Genomic DNA, 23200 nt, shown 5'->3' with positions numbered 1-23200 from the left:
AATGAAAAATCAGTTTTAAAGGAAATTTTTGATAGGTTCCAGTTTTGCTCCACTAAGTAAACTAGACCTCCCCTAGCTCTGGGAACTTGCTTCTGTGCAGGCTGCTCCTAAGTGATTGAAAGCCAAAGTCAGAGGTTTTATACACCGTTTTCCTATTCCCTTCCTTTCCTATCTCCACGGCCCTGATACTTTAATTGCCTGTGTAACAAACATAACTGATTGACTGCTGTGCAAAGAGAAAGGATTGTTTATAAGTAAAGTTTGGAACATCTTTTTTGCTGGAAAACCATTGACAATACATTCTTATAGTAAAATCAGTCATAAATATAAAATGGTGATAAATAGGAAGATGGAGAAAGACCATAGCCCTACCTATATCTGGAGTGATCAACTTGAAATTAAAAAAACAACTCATTGTATAAACTGTGTCTATTTATACAAAATTATGAAAACTAGAGTAGAACTGCAAAGCTGGAAAGAAATTGTGTTTCGCGAAGGAACAAACTGAATTAAAGTGAGTATAAATTATGAATATAAATGGAAAACGAGGTTGATATTATATCACATTTTACTATTGTTCATAGCAGATGCACTATTACTAATACATTGGTCACAGTGTGAAGAGCTAATTAAAGGCTTGCTATTTATTCTAACCAGAAGATTGATTTTATTCTCTTATTTATCTAAACTGGACACTAACTTTATAAGCAGGAAAACAAGTTTTAAAGTCTAATTGCTGAATATTTTTCAGGAAAACAGAAATAGTTACCATTTCATTTCTTTTCTACCCAATTGTGATCCTCTCTTCCCCTAAATGAATGGCACTCCCTCAATTATTTGGGGGGCGGGTGACTAAGGGAAATGGTAATATGCCATACTTTCCTGGGATTGATGTTTTTAATTTTTTTTCCTTTACACAGCACTCTAAAAATAGGAAAACATGCCCTAATACTTCTTATTTATTTATTTAGGTTTTTTTTAAAGATTTTATTTATTTATTTGACAGAGAGAGAGATCACAAGTAGGCAGAGAGGCAGGCAGAGAGTGGGGGGGGGGAATCAGGCTCCCCACTGAGCAGAGAGACCCTGCTGAGCAGAGATCCTAATGCGGGGCTCAATCCCAGGACCTTGGGGCTCAATCCCAGGACCTTGAGTTCATGACCTGAGCCAAAGGCAGAGGCTTAACCCACTGAGCCACCCAGGCACCCCTAATACTTTTAATTCCTATGAATATAGATGAGAAACCCAGGCCCAACCTGTGGGTATAAACTAAGAATATGTTTTGACAACTCTCCTGTTTTATTGAATATTTATACTGGAGAATCTCTTTCCAGAGGAGATCCTAAACTGCACAGATGCCCACCCACATGGTATTTTCTAAATGGCTCTGAAAATGACAAATGCATTTTACTAAATGAAAGTCAATTGTCTCCCCCATAAAGGTGAAGAGGAGACAATTAGTATGAGAGACTTAACGGAATATGACTTAGTTAATGATTGGGAAGCTCTCTAAAACACATTAAAGAGAAGGAAAGACTTCTTCAGAACGTCTGTGTGTGTTTTGCTAGTCATCTTAATTGATTTTTCACTTCAAAAAGCAAATGTGTAAAAAAGACAAAAGCAAAGAGCTACACCTCCGACATCATGTCATTAGCTGAGCACTGTTCCATTTTAATGTTCCTATAATTGATTTTGCAGCCCCAGACAAGTACAAAGAGCCCTGATTGTGGGTATAGGGTAGCAGTGACTCCTTGAAAAATGCATGCACCCTCTGAGTACTTTGGTTTAGAAAAGAGCATTCCCTGAGTACTTCATTTCAGCTGGTAGTGCTAATGAATTCTCACTGATGTCCGTGGGCACTGTGCTTCTTTGCTCGTCAGGGTTAAATCATGGTTAAGAAGCCAAAATGTGTAATGTCCTTAAATACTTCGGAAACTTCAGAAAAGGGAAGGGCAACGTCTTGACAGCTTCATATCTTCCTCAATGTATTTTTTATAAGATGTTAACACCATATAATCTCCATTTCCCACACATTCACTTCCCGAAAGTTTACACTGATTTATGTATACTTAATTGCATGTGTTGATATAACTTGTTTTATAGAAGGAAAAAAAAAAAAAACACCACAAAACCCCTTGCTATTTTGAGGTTTATCCTGAGTTATATGCTATAGGAAATATTAGCATAACCACAGCATTTACTAGTAAAATTTTATGACTATTCTTCAAATAACATTTGTGTTCATTTTACTTACACACAAAATTCATATTTTTGCTCAGAAAATTGAGAGTGGCAGACAGCAGAGATACTGCTTTCATAGGAAGTTCAAAGTGAGTTTAAATCAGAACTTAATAGCAACTTTAGTATTCCAGGTCTGTAGCTTAAAAGGATTGTGGGACCTGTGCTTTCGTATTCCATCTTCATGCTTATCACGTGAATCTCTCTCGATCTTTCTTTTTGACAACTTGCCTTTTCTTTCTGGGTTTGCCTCGTCAGACTAATAGTTTTTGTAAACTGATGATTTCAGCTCCCTTATTATCCCACATTACACTAGTGTACAATGCCAGTCAAGCATTATGACTTTTTTCACTCCAGCTGTGTTCAGCCGCAAGTAGATATGAAGCAATTGACCTTGTTGTTCATTGACTTGTATGATGCTTTACTACCTACTGTTTTGTGCCACTCATTTCACTTCACGCATCTTCTAAAGTCATGACCCTCGTAGTAGATATTACTCTCTAAGCTAGTTTCAGAGAAGAAAAACATTAAATACAATATGGCCAGCATTATGAAAATATCAAAGGTAAGCAAAGTTTTCTTGTCAAATCAGGCAGCCTAAGGCCCCCTGCTTTCTTAAAAGGAAAACAAAACAGTAGCTTCAGGCCATTCGGGAAAACCTACTTTACATAAGAATTTTTAATATTTTCCAAAGTGTTGATTTACTTCTTTATTTGCTTGTTTATTGAAAACCCAGTAAATGCCTTTTGCTTTAGTAATTCTTTTATTGAATAGTCAGGTGGTGGTGGTAGGGTGAATTTCAAATATTCAACAAAAATTAGTAACAGAACTTACAAGTAGATAAAATCTACCACTGGATTCTATCATAATCCACAGTCTTAAAAGTGGGCATTTTACCTTCAAATTAACACACACTTTCTATCACTAGGAAAAATATCTGAAATCACAGCACTTTTAAGAGTGTAGTAAAAGCCTTGCTAGTAAATTAGTTGACATTTGCAAGATGTCACTAAGAAAATCCTAATTAATCTATTAGGATTAAGAAAATCCTAATTAATCTATATAATTTTCATTAAAGATATTTTTTTCTACTTACTCAGGAGCAGTTTTTCTTTAACAACCACTTTCAGGGCATGATTTTATTATCTATTGCATTTCATGACCATGAAATAATAATGGTCTATATAGAAACTTTCATAGCATAACAGCATAGATAAGAAATTCAGCATCATTAAATATTATTAAAATACCATTTGTATCAGTCAATATTCAGTCAGGAAAAGAGAGAGTAAAAACTACTATAGGAAAAGGAACGTTATTGCTGAAGAAGTTGAGGTCTAGAAAATAGGAACTGGAGAAACAAAGTCATGTATCACAGCCTAAACACTGACTTGAATGGGCCACTCAGAACTTGCAGGAAAACTCCTACAGCCATACTCTTCTGGCTGCTGAAGCAGACGCACAGAGAGAGGTCATGGAGAAGCCTTTGGAAGCTATCATCTCTATGTAAAGTGTCCTCTAGTGCTAGAGGCCACTGTTGTTGATTAGACTAGTAATGGGGAGATGATCTGGAAGCTGGAGGCTGCCAACAACCTTCCAAAAGCAGTGGTTTCTTCTACTCTTGTATCTTCCACTCTCATGCAAATTCCTTTCTTAGTCAACACTAGCTTGACACCAATAAGGGGAATTCCGGGAAATATTTTCCTAGCCTTAGATAGAAGCAGCAATGACAAGTTAACAAAACACAATCCAGCACAATTCATCCTCTTGTCAACTTAATATCCATAGACACATCTTTTTTTTTTTTTTTTTTTTTTATTTGAAGGAGAGAGAATGAGAGAGAGAGCATAAGAAGCGGGGAAGGGTCACAGAGAGAAGCAGACTCCCTGCTGAGCAGGGAGCTGGGTGTGGGACTCAAACTGGGACTCCAGGATCATGACCTGAGCTGAAGGCAGTCACTTAACCAACTAAGCTATGCAGGTGCCCCCACAGGCACATCTTTTAATCATCTTTAACTCTTGGTAAAACAACAGTGAAATCACAGCTCCACTAAAGTAATGCAACTATTCCTCATAAAAACAAAAAAGTACAGTAGCCCTCTTATCAAAAGAAAGTACAGAGCAACCTACCTTTGTCTCTGTATATATCTTTGAGTATTGCTAGTTCCTCTCCAAGCAGAACCTGCACCTCTCACAAGGATTTTTCCCATTGTTTTCTTTTGATAGACAACTTGAATGTCAGTTCTTCTCTACATGGACTCATACCTTCCTCTTTGGTATCCTATATTTACGCACTGAGATTCAGAATCAACCATTAGTATTCTATTCAATGAGAAGGTGATGTAACAAAATAAAGAAAATATTTTCAAGTGGCTCTGAATCTTTTTACAAGTTCATACTGGTTAAGCATCCTTATCTCTATTTTGTGTTAGATCAAGGTTTTCTTCTTTTATTTTGTTTTGTTTTCTTTTAACAAGATTTTTTTTTAAGATTTTATTTATTTATTTGACACACAGAGAGAGATATCACAAGTAGGCAGAGAGGCAGGCAGAGAGAGAAGGGGAAGCGGGTTCCTAATGAGCAGACAGCCTGATGTGGGGCTCGATCTCAGGCCCCTGAGATCATGACCTAAGCTGAAGGCAGAGGCTTACCCACTGAGCCACCCAGGTGCCCGGTTTTAACCAGATTTGGGCTTCTGTTCATTCAAATGAAATAAAACCAGGTAGAAATCAAATACAAATAAAATCAAATAATATATAGACTATAGTAGGTTGCCCATCTATTTCTCTTTTTTTCTTTTCTTTTCTTTTTTTTAGATTTTTTTTTTTTTTTTATTTGGCGGAGGGGGGGAGTTAGGGAGAGAAAATTTCAAGCAGATTCCCCACTGAGTGTGGAGCTGGCCATAGAGTTTGATCTCACTACCCTGAGATCATGAGCTGAGCTGAAATCAAGAGCCAGACACTTAACTGACTAGTTAACATCAAGAGCCTGACACTTAACTGACTAGTTAACATCAAGAGCCAGAACTTAACATCTATTTCATTAGTAGAGATATCAGAATCAATTTGTCAAAGCTAAAGATTTCTAAAGGTCAAACCATTCTGATCAACTCTTTTGGTCCTGCTGTTCGTGTGGTCATCATGCCTACAACATCACAGCAGGTTAACTACCACTCCAGTATCCCATTATCCTGACAGAACTGACAGTGCCTATTTGTTTGTTTGTTTTGTTTTTAAGAACAGCAGAGTGCCACATATAGTGCCTCATTTGGATGTGTCTGGAGTCTTGGAAGCCTAACTACCCTACATTGTCTCACAAATGGACCCTGAGAGCTTACCTGGAGTTTCTAGCAGGTAGCACAGTTACTTGCATACCCTTGACCAAAGAATGATACTCCTCCACTGGGAAGGTCTGCCTATTCACCTGAGGGCACAGCTTTGGGAGGGACACACATGAAGCCGTAAGGGAGGAAGGGGACACCCACCTAGCCAGCCAGATCAGCCATTAACAATGCTGGTGATCAATGGGGTGACAGATGTCACAGCCAGATTGCCCTTACATCCTAGAGTGCTCATTTTCATGGTAACTTCTGCCACTGTCATTGTTGCCCTATTTATAAGAATCACTATAGAGCTCTTCCAGGATGTTTGTACTACCCTTACTAATGCATCTGTCAAGAACCTCTGTGTCCTCCTAGAGGGCATGGAAGAAGACTGAAGAGGGCAGCAGATCATACATAGAAAGTACATCAAACCTTCCAGAACATGTCTTTCTCTGCCAAATATTAAGGAAATTCTGACATTGTCAACTGAATTCAGCATCATTGACCTTTGTGTCCAGATTCTAGTAAAATGATCTAGGAAACTATTAGATCTACTCCAAGTTTCTCAAGTTAATTATTTGGATATGGAATTTCCAGTTAATTGTACTCATATCAATGAATTCAGTCCACTCCAACATCACATCCTTCTAACCCAATCCAACATCTTTAGGATATGTTCTCATATAGCTCTTCAAATGTACAAGTTTCGCATTTATTTTGTTATATATGGTCCTAATAACATTGTGTATCCAACCTCCTGAAGCCTAGAAGACTTTGAGTGTACCTATGGGTCCAGAAGCCATAGAGGAGCTGGGAGAGTATCTTGAAGAAATTTGGCATTTTCTACTGTTAGTTTCCTTAGGCTACTTTAAAAAATAGATAAAATTTAAAAACAATAACAGCCCCAAATTTAGTGGATTAAAATGAAAGAAACTTACTACTTTCCAATTCTGAAGGCGACAAGTCCAAACTTTCTTTCCATGGCCAAAATCAAGGTGTCCTGCTCCCTCTGAAGATGCTCTAAAGGAATCCATATTCTGGTGAATTTCAGTACTTCAGTGGTTACGCCACTTCGATATCTGCTACTGTCTTTACATTGCTTTCTCTTCTTCTTTCTGTGTGGTGTGGGGTCTCAATGTACCTCTCTCTTATAACAACAGTTGTGATAGCATTTAGGGCCTACGAGATAATCCTGTATTATCTCCTTATCTCAACAAAACTTAACTTAATCACATGTATAAAGACTCCCACCCCCCATAAGATAACATTTATAGGTACCAGGGATTAGGACATAATATCAATGAGGGGCATTTTTTTTTTTACCTACTATACCCAACAAATAATTATTTATTTACTTTAAGTCGTCATTACAGGTTATTTAGGGAAGAGTTGTCTAACCTTCTCCTGCAAAGATGGACTGGTAGAGGTGATTTTTCCAAGTCTGGAGCATCAAACTTCATCATAATCTGCCCTTATGTTCCCAATTCCATATTCTGAATGCTACTGTTTCTTTAAATTTAATATGAGAACCTGCAAGGCTATAATTTTAATTTACAGTATAATTTTACCACCCACAGAAAGTGATTTTGGTTTGATTTTCATAAATCTTATGACTACAGGAGATAAGGATTTCTTTCAGGACAAATAGAAATTTGCTAGTTAGTTACTCTGGTCTTTAGATGGGAATGTAAAGCACTGAGTTCATTATTTTTCTTTCAACTTTTCCAATGTACTTCTAGGAAACTAAACCCACAGACCTTATACCCTTTATTTCTACTGTAATCTTTAATAGCATAAGCTATGTGGTCATCAAAAGCCTAGCCTCCTCTAGGAACTTGACTCCAAATAACTACAGTGATAATTTAAATAACTTTTTTCCATGGACTTCAGTATTCATCTTACTACTGGCAAAGGAACAATTAATGTCTTCAAATCTTATCACATCAAAGAACCAATACCAGAATCACAGCGTTAAGGTTCTACTCCCCAGAACTGATACCTAAAATTTCTACTGGTTAGGGCTTAACCAGGAAACCAGAGCCACAAAAAATTCTGTGCAAACAGGTAATTTGTTATAGGAATTACAGTGTACAAATATATAAGAGTAGCTGAGGAAGTTAAGTTCTGGAAAAGAAAGATGTTAAAGGACCAGAGAGAGTTATTAAAGTACCAGTTTGCATGGACAGGTCAGAGCTTACAGGAAAATCCCAGATAAAATGCATATCTGGCTGGTAAGTGGTAGTACTAAGGAGAGAGAGACGAAGCCACACAGAGATCTTTGAAAGTTTTTACTCTACAAAGTACAATTTAGCCCTTGATAACTAGCTTAAGACTTCTGTTAGTTACCAGGGCCAATAGTTGGGAGCACAAACTAGAAGCTGGAGCCTACTGATGCCATATCTAATGACTATAACTTTCTCAGGGTAATGGCTTCTACTTCAGTTCACTTTTCCAATCATGCATAAGTTGTATTCTTGGTTATCTGTGACCCAGAACCATGCAGGGAAGGGGATTCTGAGAAACAGAACTCCTAGCCAATTTAAATTCACAGTATTAATACTAATGAATATTGTGAATTTAAATTCACAAAACAGAATATTATTTAAATTAAATAATATTAAATTCACAAAACAGACTCCAGAACACTAACTGGTGCTTAACTTCCAAAACAAGCAAGACCCCCTAACAATTGAGTCTTTTCCACTAAAAAGAGAAGGATATATGGTTAAAAATAAATAAATATATATATATATATACACATACACACACACTCTTAGTTAATTATTAATAATATGTGTTCTTTTATTCTCTATCCTTTTACTTCAGTGATCCAAACAATGCAGAGAAAACAAAGCCATCATTCAATTCTCTATCGCAATTAAGAGATAAAATACTCAGACAAAAGGAGTAGCAGAACAACTGAGAAAATATTTAAGGTACAGTAAAATGAAGTGAGAGTGGGGAGATCTGAAGTGAATGTCAATTCTGTTTAAACTGGAACCCTAAACGCTGAACCTCTTAAGCTTCATGCAACTTCCCACCATGGTAATGTTTTCTGAGCAATCTCAGATAGGAGATACTCTAGTGGATACATGTTTTATTTGCAGCAGAACTATTTGGACTTCTATCTGCTGGATGAGCCACGATATAGGTGTGTCAAACATTCTCATTCCCTTAATCATTTAATTTAATTATTCTCACATGGATCTTGCTTGGTCCTCAAAGCTATTAGCTCTGAGAAAAAGATATTTCTCATGAAACCTCCAAGGAGGCAAAAGAACGCTCTACCAACCAGTTCTATTTGAAATCAACACTATTCCTAAATGCTTCATTTTCCCTACTCACAAGTCTAAGGAAGGGATTGTATCCAGGTTTAGCTGCTAATGGCCTACTTGTACCATTGTGCCTTTCTAGGATTCTTAATTTATGCCAGACCTTGCCCTATTAGTAAGGAGGAAGGAAGGGTGTGAACAGGTGTAAAAAGTCAAATATCAAGGACAGGCTATGTTAGGATAGAGTAGTAGCAAGAGTTGGAACTAACCTTATACTTCCAAATATAATATTAATGAATATTATCCTTTTGATAATCCGAATTGGGGAAGCAGAGGCCGGTCTCTTTCCTGGCCTTCATTTTCTAAGCTCGTCACATATTAACTCTACACATGCAAGGGAAACCTCCCTAGTATCTCTTTTCATCCCACTATCTTTCTTTTTTGATACTATTTACCTTCACTCCTGTCCCAGGGTTTTTCTTACGCACCAAATGAGCTTATTAGCAAATGGGAAGTGTCAGGTATTTTAAAGTAATACAGAAGTCAATGGTTTTCTCTGAAAAGATTTTCCATTTCTTAAGTGCTAAGAAGCTTAAAGTAGCCATATTGAGTTTGTGATCTTAAATGCCCTCCATAATCCTGAAAATGGACTGCTGTTAACAGTTAAATCAAAGGATAGAAAGCAGGGTTTTATGAGCAACAAAAATTTTGAGATGCTTTGAACATCAATCCTTTCTTCCTTCTCTCTTGTAGACCACGATGAAAGCAACATCTTTGAAATCTTGAGGCATTAGTTCCTATGCCCTCTGTAATTTCCCTCCCTTTCTTCACCATGCCTGGGGCCTTGATCTCTGCCATCTGCTTATTCTCATACTGTGGTGCTCCACCTTTCATTTGTACCTGGGTCATCTTCTTTTCAGGTGTGCAGCCTCTCCATCTTACCTCTGAACTAAAACAGCTTTTGAAAAGCCATGAATTACCAAGGTTTTCAGAAAGGAAAAGTGAAGGGAAGTTCACTTAAAATAAACCACAGTATTTTTCAGATAAAGTTGGACAGAAGTCTTTAGGATTTTTTTAGCTTACCTTTTAGACTACTTTATAGAACTGTAGAGAGTTCTCATTTCTTGTTCCTTTTTTTTTTAACTTGATTGTTGGCATGGCCAAGTACTAACTGCTGTGATTATTCAGGGCAATGCAGCCAAACAGCTAAGATAAAAATGTTAAGTATTATGAATAATAGTTAATAGCGTTGAAGATGTCTTGGACTTTTCCTGAAGCAGTCTCTTTCATATCTGGTGAAAGTAGGCCAGTGTTATATGCAGCAAAGACAGCAATTATACTCTATGATTTCATTATCTCCATTCTAAATATTAGAAAATCATCTGCTTACCGACCTCCACAGAGAGTGACACATTTTTACAATCAAGATTAGACCTCTACAGTTTGTCCAAAAAATGTATATTTAACTGAGATGTATTAAATTTAGGGATGTTTCCCAAACTATCACTTTTTTCTTACAGGATGAAGACACATAAGCTCTCAATAGAGCAACTGTAAATTCACTGATTTGTACAAAAGTATTAATTTATAAATTAGTAAGAAATTAATGGGGCCTCAAAAATAAGAACACATATGTTTAGCTTACAAAACTAAACTAGATAAAAAAAAAATTGGGGGCGCCTCAGTGGCTCAGTTGTTAAGTGTCTGCCTTCGGCTTGGGTCGTGGTCCCGGGGTCCTGGGATTGAGTTCTGCAACTCACTCCCTGCTAAGCGGGAGGCCTGCTTCTCCCTCTTCCACCCCCTGCTTGTGTTCCCTCTCTTTGCGGTTTCTCTCTCTGTCAAATAAATAAATAAAATCTTTAAACAAAAATTTTAAAAAACACAAAAAACAAAATTTTAAGAGAAAAACATGTTTGAATCAAATCATCTCTTTGCAGCATAATTTACAAATTGACTTTCCTTGAGTAAGAGAACCACTAATGGCCAAATAATCTATGGTCAAGGAAAAAAAAAAAGGTCACATAGAAAAAAACATGACCCCTGCCTCCTCTGTAGTATCACAGATGGGGAGTGTGGAGAGTCGAGCCAACATTGTGATGGCATAATTACAAAATGGCTATAAAATGAGCAGGAAAGGAAAATGACAGGAAAAAAATAATAAAAGAGAAGGGGCCATTTACAGCTTCTTTTTCATGTTTTAATTTACAACCATTTACAACCATTTAATCAACTGCAGTTTCATTTGTTTGGCCAGATGACAGCCCAGTCTAGCCCATTTACATTTCTGGTCTCAACTATATAAAAAACAAAAACAAACAAATAAACATTAATGCTTAAATTGGCCTTTTGAGCAACATCTAAGCTATCCTACCTTTGAGTTTTTATAAGGGACGGAGAGTCTCCATTATTCCATTAATGTAATTTATGTATTGTGTCTCAGTTTATTTCCTTGTGTTTTCACTTATCTCACCCTTTAAGAACTCTCAAGTTTTAGAAACATGTTCCCCTCTGGACTTTGGGATTCTTCTTAATAATATTTTAAGCTCCTTTACTACTTCGACTTAGATTTGGGATCTTGTCAAGTAATCCCATCTGCCTATTTCACATTTAGGTGGTAACAAACACTCAGATACTTTATTATTTTTTAAATTTGTAAAAAATGATTTTATTTATTTATTTGACAGGGGGAGAGAGAGAGAGACGGAAAGGGAACACAAGCAGGGGGAGTAGGAGTAAGAGAAGCAGGTTCCCCGTTGAGCAGGGGCCCTGATGTGGGCATCGATCCCAGGAGTCTGGGATCATGACCTGAGCCAAAGGCAGACACTTAATGACTGAGCGGCCCAAGGCGCCCCTACATACTTCACGTTAAATTTTTGTTTTCATCTCTTCCTCATTTCCTTCAGCACAGGTCCAGACTCTCCTGGGATTAAGGATGTAGTAGGAGCTTTTCAAACAGGAATGGTTACCTCCTGAGCTACACAGTCATGTTCTAAGGATTCTGAGAATGCTCCTCTCTACAAGTATATAATGGCTAACTCAAGGATGGTGGGCCTATCAGTGATTTTGATGTTTAAATTCAGTTGTTATTCTTTTGCATAAGTGAAATAAAAATGTGAAAAAGCTATCCCAAGATAAATTAATTCAATACAATACTCTGCTGACCTAAATGATAAAGGGCTGCTCATGGAGTCACTTTATTTAGCAGAAATTCTTTTTAAAGCAGATCAACAACCACATGGAAAACTGTGACTATTATTTCCAGTACAATGTTTTTATTTTGAATGCAATGGAACCAAGTCTATAAATCAAAACAACAGGGAGAATTTTTACAGATAATAAATAATTTAAATCAGATTCTATTAGAATAAGCAAGGATATATTATGGATATAACCCCACATGAATATTTTAGGATAAAACATTTACAGTCAGCCACTTGGGGCCCTACTCACAAATATCCAGGGATATTCATATTCTCCTCTTCTCTCTTAGTCGGGGAAGTTTGAAAAGCACTAGTCTAAGATAACTGAAATATTTTAAAGTTGTGGGTTTTTAAAAACTAAATATTCAGAGAATTCAGATCTATTAAGCTTTAAGTATCGAAAAATGAAAAAGGTTGCCTAAAATGTCGAAATAATTTTTAAAGACAAAGACACAGTAACACATATATTTAGAAGCAGAATTATTAAGAGTCATCTTATTAGGTGGTTTTACACAGAATACCTGAAACAGTTCTATAAACACCAATAATGTAAAAATCAAAACTAAATTTGGAGGGGGAGGTTCCAATGAATATTTAGCCTCTAGCAGGTCAACTGCATATAAATATTTTCTATTTTTATCAGGTAAAGATGGAGATCTCGTAAAGTTGATGAACACCATTTAACTGATAATATCTATAATATAAGCAACACAGGCTTTAGAGTCAGGATTATAACTGTGATCCTATCATACTGTACTGGTGTGAAATTACAGAAGTCATTCAACTTCTTTGAGTATCAGGTTATTCATGTAAAAAACATGAATAATAATACCATCGTTAAGAGTGGAAATTACTCCTAAGTGATCACATACGTTGTTACAAGTTTTTGGTTTGTTTTTCTTGTTGGGCTTCTCATGGGAAAGAGAGGAAGGTCTGCAAAGCTCCACAGAGTACTGACCTGTACACCTTGCACGTCCCGTGACGCTCCTTAGCATCACGCGCCATGAAACCATGATAAAATGTTCTGTCTGCCACCTGAATTACGATAAAAGCAAAACCAAACACACAAAAACACCTTGGTATTTTTTTTTTTTTATTGATAAGGGGGTTTATTCAAGACTTATTAAAACAGTAACAACCACTTAATGGTCATCAATCAGAAAGTCATTAAAAATGACAAAAGAGCCAGTACAGGTTTACTGTAGGGTATGCCATAAAAGAGAGTGATCAACAGCTGATGTGACACCCACACATATGCAGGTATGTGTATGTATATGTACAAATACACAGGTACACACATATGTACATATAAAGAAAAAGAAAAGGAAATCCACCAAAATCTTTCCAGGGATGGTTATCCATATCTCTGGACAGTACGATCATAAGCGTATTTAATTTCACCTTCATACTTTTCTGCATTTTTCAAATTTTAAACGATGATCATTTTTTTTCTTTTGCAACGCAAGTTGTTTCAACTGCAGCAAGACAGAAGACAAGCAGTAGCAGGTGGAGAGGATTAGCTGAGAGGGTTTTCACACAAAGAAAGGCATTTTTTCAAGGGAGGGGGGTAGCTTTTTTTGTCCTTCCTTAAGGAATACAAAAATTGGATGAACTACCAGAATGGCATAGTAACATACCGAAAAAGGAATGAATAACATTACTGCTTAAATACTGTGACTTCCATCTTCTCCCCAATCCCACCAAGTTTTTTCTTTCTTTTGAAGATTCCTGAGTTGAGGGAAACCTGAGAATGAGTCCCTGAAATCCATGGCGCACACAACCTGCAGCAGCGACCGATCAGACAGCACAGACTGCAGCTCGCAATCAAACCTGAGTCTCTCCGTGGGTTATTTCCCCTCCGAGGACACCTTCTCCTACGAAAACACCATCTCCTGGGAAGACAAGTCTCCCAAGAGTCTTCCAATCCTTGTCCCTCCTATCCAAGGGACATGGAGGACAGAGAGTACAGGCAGACTCCTGAGGAGACAAGACCAGATTCGGGACGACCCAAAGCAGTTCTGCAAACTCAGCATCACCCTAGCCTGGGATGTTGATGTGGGCTCAAACAATTCAGGCTCCGTAGCTAGTTGGGACCTAACTGGAAGCAATCAGTGGATCAACAAGTACCCACATTCCGCAAAGGAGACTCGTGTTTTTCCAAGATAACGTCTTCTTGCTCTTCCATTCGTTCATTCATTCATTCTAGTTGCCGCTCCCTCTAGTCGCCGTTCCACTATGTCTGGCTGTGATCATTTCATGTCAAGGACATGGGGATACACAAGACCTTGCTCCTTTCCTCCAAGTGTTCAAAGCCTGGCAGAAGCGTTGTCATCCGTTCAACAACAGGAGTCACTAACAGGGCAAGCTGTCTGTAATGGTCTTCATCTCACACGAGGATTTTAAAAAGCAAGTCTAAGATGGATTTTTTTCCTTCAGCTCTTCAAACCTCCCATGTACTTATTGGCCAACCGGTCCATAAAATTCTTTTATACTGGAAAGAAACAACTGTTTCCAGCAGAGTTTGCGGGAGGAGCTCTGACAGAGGCTCTCAGCAAAGGTTTCCTGAATGGCTTCAAGCAGGCCTGGGGGGTGGAGAGCCGTCGGCACGACTTCCAAAAGTTCTGGTTCACCTTCCGTCCGAGTTCAAAGCCCCGGCGCGGCGGCCCCGCCGCAGGCTCTCAGCCCGAACCCTTTCCCGTCCCGCTCCCGCCTTCCCCACCCCGCCGGCCCTACACCATGTCAGGAATCCGGGCAGGCACCGAGCTGGGAGCTGACATCACTCCCAGTTCCAGGTACCTCCCACCTTGGTATTTTTGAACTGTTTTAAATATTACGTCTGGTACTGTGTATATTCAACCAATCTTCCAATTTAATATCTCCAGGTGTCAAGTCTGTAAAGTTGCTCTCCCTGCATACAGGTTTGCCCTACTGCATGCTACATTCACACCATTGACCTTTGGTTCCATCCACAATTATACCACTTTCTTAGGGAGCGAAAAGGGCTAAGAAAGAAAAAACAAGTGCAGGAGAGCAAAATGAATGCATATACAATGCTGGGCTTAAAGATAAGCTATGGGTATGGTGATGTGTAAGCAGTACGTGTGTACTATACTTCAGAGATAAGCAGCGCTGTGTTGTTAGTATTTGGGGTTTAAAAGACAAGTCATGCAAGGGCTTGAACTAGAAGTAGGAAATCTGTGCACAGACTAGCTGAACTTTGGTTAAAAGTAATATCTAAATGGAAACAACTGAAATGGATATGGAATTCACAGTTTGGCTATTCAAGGAAAGAAACACATAGTGTCATACCATGGACTAAAGATAGGATAATGGGGACATTATAAAGTTCTTCAACAAACACATTCATTGGCCTGAGTTTGGAATTTTGCTCTATGTATATATATATATATATGTATTTTTTTTTTAAGATTTTATTTATTTATTTATTTGACACAGAGAGAGATCACAAGTACACAGACAGGCAGGCAGAGAGAGAGGGAGAAGCAGACTCCCTACTGATCAGAGAGCCCGATTTGGGGCTTGATCCCAGGACCCTGAGATCATAACCCGAGGCAATGGCAGAGGCTTAGCCCACTGAGCCACTCAGGCACCCTTTTCTGTATATTTTTAATGTTACCTCGAGACTTGGACCACTTATTAAAGGGGCATCAGATATGACACTTCCTAAAATGCAAATCTTATGACAGCACTAACCCACTTGCAACCTTTCAATCTCTACACAGATCTTTCACAACAAATTCAGACTTCTTGAAATAACACATCATGATATTCAGGACCTCTTCAAATCTCTCTATTCTTATTCTGTTTCACACACACACACACACACACTCTATTAGTCATATCAATATATGTGCAGTTCTTGAAATAGGATTAACTTTTTAGAACTATAGCTTTCACAGCTTCACCCCGGCAACTTCTTGTGCTATTAGCCACCTTTTCAATATTTAGACTCAGCTTAAATATTTTTTCCAGTTTCTGCAGTTTGGGGAAAGTGAATCTGCTTAGCACTCCATTATCATTCTGTATGAGCTTCTACCCAGTGCATTGTAGTCATTCCACTATAACTACAGGGTGCATGTTACCACCTCTCCCAATGGAGTTCAAATACCTTCAAGATAGGGACCATAGTTCATTTGTTTATACTGTTTGGTACATGAAATATAAAACACCTAAATACATTTTATTGGAAAAGTGATAAGTTAATTGATTAATGGGATTTATTTCTTGGTATTATATGTAGAAATGGATATTTCTCTTCTGATTTTTGGCTATGCTTATTTTTAAACATTTAGAAAAATGTATTAAATACAGGGCACAAGTTAAAAATCATCTGTTCTACTATATAGAAAACATTGTTAAAATTTTGCTTTATTTCCTGAATTCATTCACATATCCACAGGTGTTTAAAATTTAAAATAAAAGCAAAACATTCTAGTATTGCATTTTCTATCATGTATTCTCACAAAAGGAAAAAACAATGGTTATTTTTAATAAGCTGACTACAACCATCTAAATTCTAGGATGCTAGCAGGTTATTTTTAAACAAGAGAACAACTTTTTGTTTGGAAGAAACTTTAATGAGCTCTTTAGTTATTCTAAGGAGAGAGTCCAGTAGATTGGAGAGACTGAGACAAATTGGAGTTCATTTGTTCAGTGAAACAGAGTAAAAGAGACTCCCCTTCTTACATTATAATAGAATTGCTGATTTTCAGCTGGACACATGGCTGCCTAAAATGAAAACATTTCCCAGCCTCTCATGTAATGTGACTATGGACACAATAACATGTAAGAGAAAGCTTCCTGCAACTGTTCCTAACATACAGCTGGTGCATATTCCTTGCCCCTTCCTTATCATTCAGACCTTTATTCTGCTTCTTAGAATGTAGTACGATGGCTGGAACTGTATTTATATATAAGCAATTCTAGAATGATCTTTCTTGAACATGAATCTGTTACACATCTCTGATTGTTTGTAAAGGAATAGCCTTAGAAATAGAATATATGTTTAAAGCATTTGAGCAACAGTGTCAAATTGGATTCTAGAATGGATCCAGCAAAATATAGTTACACAAACAATGGATGAATATTCCAACTCAAAATATTCTAAATATCACTGGACATTCTCATGTCTCTGCAAGTTTTTAAATAAAATAATCTCATTGATATTTTAATATGCATTGTTTTTGTATTTACTGACTGGGATAAATGTTCAGAATTATGACTTTCATATTTTTCATTACCTTGGTCTTTTCTTTATATAACTTTTTCCTATATTAGTTCATCATCTTTTCCTAATAATTGAAGGAATTGTGTATTTAAAAATTTATCTTTGCCATTAAAGGTGAAAATACTATTTTTTCTAGTTTGAAATTTATCTTTAATTCCCATTACATGTTTCAAGATACAAAATTTAAAATTATGTAAAAAATACACTTCTACGAATACCATTACTAATAGAAAGAAGAACTTGAATTATTTATTGTTAAAAAAAGTTATGTCTACACATGTTTACACTAATTAGAGAGCAGAGGATAATGTCCAACACAGGCCTTAATTTAGGTTTGAGTGAAATCTTCTAATCCGTGTTGAAAACACTTTGCCTTCATTTATACAGTTTAAAAGGATAAAGAACTATCAGCATTAATAATACCTTGGCATTAATAATACCTTGCTACTGAAGGAAGTTCTAGACCAGGCAGATAAATTTGTGACAAACTTAACTGTTTAATTTCAGGAACTTTCTAAAAAACATTCTCTGAACATGCTACTCAAATACCGCTCTCTCAAGAAAACAGATTTCTCCTTAGGGTAAATAGTCCTCTCTTAGGGTCATAAATCACTCAACTGGGCAAGCCTCTTGCTTATCAAAATATTTTCCTCATCAAATTCTTGACTCACTGTGTCCACCTATCCTAAGTAATTCTGACATAAACTACAACCAATACTAATCAAATTTCTACATCAATTATACTAGACCTACCTAATACCAAATCCCGAAACCTTATGAATATATAGCCTTGGCAACCCACATCCTCAACACACACTTCCAAAGCACTCCCAAAAAATATACCAAGGTGGCAAGGTTAAGTCTTTTTTACTGCAGAATGAGATAAGCTTGACTTAGATTGAATGAGGTCATTGACAGTTTATTTGGTGGCATTTAGGAGAACTGGAAGTAGGTTATATGGACTCTTCAGGAGATTGACATTTTACATGTGGGTCCTCTTCCCTATTTGACTCCCCTTCACTCACGCCTTTCTTTAATATGTTTTTTCATGTCAGCTAGAGGACATTTTCAATTCTAGTCCCTAGGAAACCCATGCTTCCCTTAAGGAGAGTCTCTAGTTTTGCTTTTACTTCTTTTGCCTTTTTCATCTTTGACTCTAGCACAGGTTTTCAGTCATTCAGCAACTTTGAGACCCATTCATTCTTAGGGTTTTTAAAAAAAATATTTATTTCTTCTCAAAGAAGTGGGTTGTGGGTGGAGTGGTGGAAGAGTCATATGGAGAGTGGAAGGCCCACAGCTGGTCAAATATTAATAAACTAATATTGCCAGTTAGTTGGCATGCTAAAAGGGCACCAACCTTTTTCTTCCTCTGTCTTGGTCCACATTAGCAAATCCCTCCTTTTTAATGCTAGCAGATAAACTTAAGGAAAGAATGAAAGCTACATTTTATTCTGTGTGGCATTTTTCAGGATATCTCATAGATCCTGCATCTCTGAGTGACTGGGTAAGCATCGAGGGAGGCATAAGTCACCTCTTTCAAATTCCACAAACTGGACTTTGTCTTTCTGTCATGTAGTAATGTGTGTGTCAGAGTCAATCATCAATTCAATTGCCTTTCAGTGTCACAACAAAGAAAATCATCTGGATTTTAGCAACAGGTAGAATGCCAATTTGGTCAGAAGCATTATGAGTTTTGAAAGGAACATATGGGGGTGCCTAGGTGGCTCAGTGGGTTAAAGCCTCTGCCTTCAGCTCAGCTCATGATCCCAGGGTCCTGGGATCAAGCCCTCCATCGGGCTCTCTGCTTAGCAGGGAGCCTGCTTCCTCTTCTCTCTCTCCCTCTGTCTGCCTCTCTGCCTACTTGTGATCTCTATCTGTCAAATAAATAAATAAAATCTTTAAAAAAAAAAAAAGAAAGAAAGGAACATATACCATAAGTTCATATAGATCTTCCCAAAGTTTTCTTCCATTTTTTTAACATGTAATTGTAATGTTTTGTAAGTTTCAATTATGCCAACTCAATTGACAACTTTCAGCATTTTCACCAGGAATATAATTCTTATTTTATCTTCTTATCATTTAGGCATCAAAGTAATACGTTTGTGTTATGCACATGTAATTTCTGTTTACATAGGTATCCTTTTCTCACAGTATTCATTGCATTTTCCAGAAGGAAACTTATTTATCCTTTAATATTTTGTAACTAAAAGTTTTTAAATATTTTACCTATTAAAATATAAATCTTAGTGAAGATATATCAGGGATTCATAATATTTACATAATAATAAATATAAATATTCAGGCATTCTATTCTTGTCTTTAGTTAGAAAACACATTAAAATTTTACATTAAGACACACTTTTGCAGCCACTATATTTAATATTATGGTTGCCATCACTTTTTTAAAAATGAGAGAAAGCAGAGTTTTCAATAGAGTCATATTTATAAATCTGAATCCAAATTTTATAAATCTTGAGGTTTATCACAGAATATTTAATTTTTAAGCCTAAAAACTTTTCTTATTTTTCCCTTCTCATTAAAATGTAATTTATTGGATATAGTTAAAAACCTTTGTTTACATTCAATTCAGTAAGTATTATTGAAAAACTATAATATGCAAGATACCCTGCATGGAATATATATTAGAACCAAAATAGGAAAAAAAAAAAAAAAGTTAAAACAAACAAATAAATGACTTACCACACACTCTGAGAACATTGCCCAGGCAAAGCAAGAAAAGTAACCAAAGCTGTAATACACGGCATTTATAAAGAAATTATAAACACCAGGGGCACCTGGGTGGCATGGTCAGTTAAGTATCCGACTCTTGGTTTTGTCTCGGGTCACGATCTCAGGGTTGTGAGATCACGCCCTGTGTCGGCCCTGCACTCAGCTGTGGAGTCTGCTTGGGATTCTCTCTCCTCCCTCTGTCTCTGCTTCTTTGCCTCCCTCTCCTCTAAAATAAATAAATCTTAAAAAAGAAAGAAATTACAAATATTAAATCTGAAAAACGATTAGGCTATATTATGGAGAATCTTACATGAGTCTTAGGGCTGTATTCTATAAAATAGATATCTCTATTGACAAGGTAATTGTTGGAATAACAATGCATTGCAGTTGGCTTAATTACCAGATGTGTTTCTGTTCAAAACGTTAGAGAGCTGCCACTACAAGCCCCCCTCTTGTGGTCATATTCTCTATCCAAAGGAGACCATCTGGATGAACAAAATTCCTTGGCCAAAAAAAGAGGGGTTTGTTTGTTTTTAATATTACTCTTTTACAGAGAGGATACTTGTGTAAGCTGCTAGCCAATCCAAAAATCCCTTCTCTCTAATTGTATATTTTAAAAACCTCTGATTAACCTCTGGGTAAAATCACATGTTCTCCTCAGGCATCTTAACCATCTACATGACAGCTTCACTAAAGAGTTGTAGACAATCAGGAATTGGGGCACCTGGGTGGCTCAGTGGGTTAAGCCTCTGCCTTCGGCTCAGGTCATGATCTCAGGGTCCTGGGATTGAGCCCCATATCGGGCACTCTGCTTGGCAGCGAGCCTGCTTCCTCCTCTCTCTCTCTCTGCCTGCTTCTCTGCCTACTTGTGATCTCTGTCAAATAAATAAATAAAAATCTTAAAAAAAAATAAAAAGACAATCAGGAATTGCTACTCTCTATTTTGTTTGTTTTTATGCTAACCAGTTGTAGCTTTATTATCTGCAGACCGTAGATCTATGCAAATATTCCCGACATAGCTTTGAGTGGTAAGAAGACAAAGAGGAGCTGCCTAGGCATTCCCTCCCTGAAACTTCTATGAAAGACTAAAACCAAAAAGCAGAAACAGTTCCAAGGGATTGTGCCTGACCTGGTGCCCCTTAGTAGGCAACAGGAAGGAACTGACATTTTTCAAACAGAAAAATGATATCAGAACTGAATATTGCTGAAAGCAATTTGGCAGCAATGTCAAAGTTATATCAGAAGGAAAATATAAATTATTTAAATAGACCAAGTGAAAAGTAATGAAAGCCAGGAGAACATATCCAAAAGAAAAGTCTAGATTTACAGAGTTAAGATGCATAGACACCACAACTAATGGGGTGGGGAGAGGTAGAAATAACTAAGTTTTCGAATTTGGGTGGTTGAGAAAATATTGAGTTTATAGGCAGAGGAATTCAGGAGAAAGAGGTAGTTTTGAGGTGGGAACAGTCAAAATTGGGTTTGTGCCCAGAAGAGAATATACATAAAAATGTCCAGAAGATAAAGAAAAATTGGATTTGATATACGAAAAAGAAATGATAACTAGAGTTTTTGAGATATGGATTTGGCTCATGTGCATAAGATGAAAATCCTCCATTGCAAAAAATACAGAGAATCTGTTATTAGTTAAAATTAGTTTATATTTGGAAAAGAAACAGCAGATGGTTATTGTTGATCTTTAAAATATGTCATATTAACCTTCAAATAAATCTTTCTTCAATATTAAAACTATAAAGATAATGCTATATTCCTCAGGGTAATAGTGGAATAAGAAACAACAAAAATATATGAATGGGACTAACACGCATGTTTAATCTTGGGAAGTTCTATCTTTAGTTAGATAGCAAAGTCAAAATAAGTTACCCTCAGGTTTCAAGTATTAGGTTTACTTATGTCAACACGTAATTTCATAGGTCTGAGTCAGAGTCTATTGAATCAAAGTGGGTAGATTAATGAGGAAAAGTTCTACAGGAATTTCTTTTATTTTAAATCAAGCACACATAAAGAATTGCATAATATATATCCTAGCATTTTGAACTAAAAGTTCAATGTTTACAAGCCTCAGGCAAATGCTCAATGCTTTCCAAAAGCATTAGGCACATAGTCAAGAAGAAAATTCACTCTCCATTGGAGCCTACTAAATCAACACCTGTCATATTAAATCCCTCATCTACTTCTACTGTTTAGAAAATGCAGGGTCTAATCTTAATGCGAAAGTTCAATATAAAAACTATATTGTTTGTGAAGCTGGAATTGTGGTAAATAAAGCAAATCCGTGAGTAGTTACCAACAATGCTGTATTTATTTTCATAATTTAGAATTTTTTAATTTTAAAAATTAAAATTTAGAATCAGTATATTTTATAATTGGAAGGGAGGGTCCTAAGATATTATTTACACCAAAAGATGTGTTGCAGAACTCCTGTGAACCAGGGATAAAACTTGGGTCATTCCACAAATGTTTATGAAAACTTAACATATTATATGCATGCTGAAATATCATACACTAAATACCAACAGATTATTTGTCATCAGTTTTGGGTTTATACTTTGGAGGTAATTCAACCTGGAGGGAAACTTGAGATAAAAATTCTCCTACTGTGCCTGTGTAATTGAAGAGTATGAAGAAATTGCAAATTCAGCTTTAAAATACATTATCACATGTCAGAGGTAGCAGGCTGAATTTGGGATCCCTTCTGAATAACAGAAATGAATAAATTTAATTTATCTGACATTTTAAAGGAAGTACAGAAGAATAAATACAACACAGAGTAATTTAAAAAGAAATAATAAAATAATAAAACTAACGAAATGGTAACTTATTTTTAACTTGCATTTGTAATATTTTCATATTCAGTACAAGTGACCTATTATTCTCCTAGATTGACTTTATAAGTACAAATGCTATGCATTTGGTATATAAAATTTAAACATATAAATTCTGCTTCTAATTTTGAGCACATGGTCAGCTTGCCTTCTATAGGTTTTATCATAGTTCAGGATGCTATAACAAAGAACCATTCACTGAGTAGCTTATAAAAAACACAGATTTACTTCTCATAGTTTTGAAGTCTAGAAGTCTGAGATTAGGGTGACAGCACAGTTGGGTTCTAGTGAAGACTCTCTTCCAGAACGCAGACTGCTGTCCTCTTATGCATATCTTTATGTGGCT

The sequence above is a fragment of the Mustela nigripes genome, chromosome 6 (assembly GCF_022355385.1).
Source record: "Mustela nigripes isolate SB6536 chromosome 6, MUSNIG.SB6536, whole genome shotgun sequence".
Lineage (NCBI taxonomy): Eukaryota > Metazoa > Chordata > Mammalia > Carnivora > Mustelidae > Mustela > Mustela nigripes.
The sequence above is the reverse complement of the archived record's forward strand: the minus strand, read 5'-3'. Positions refer to the sequence as shown.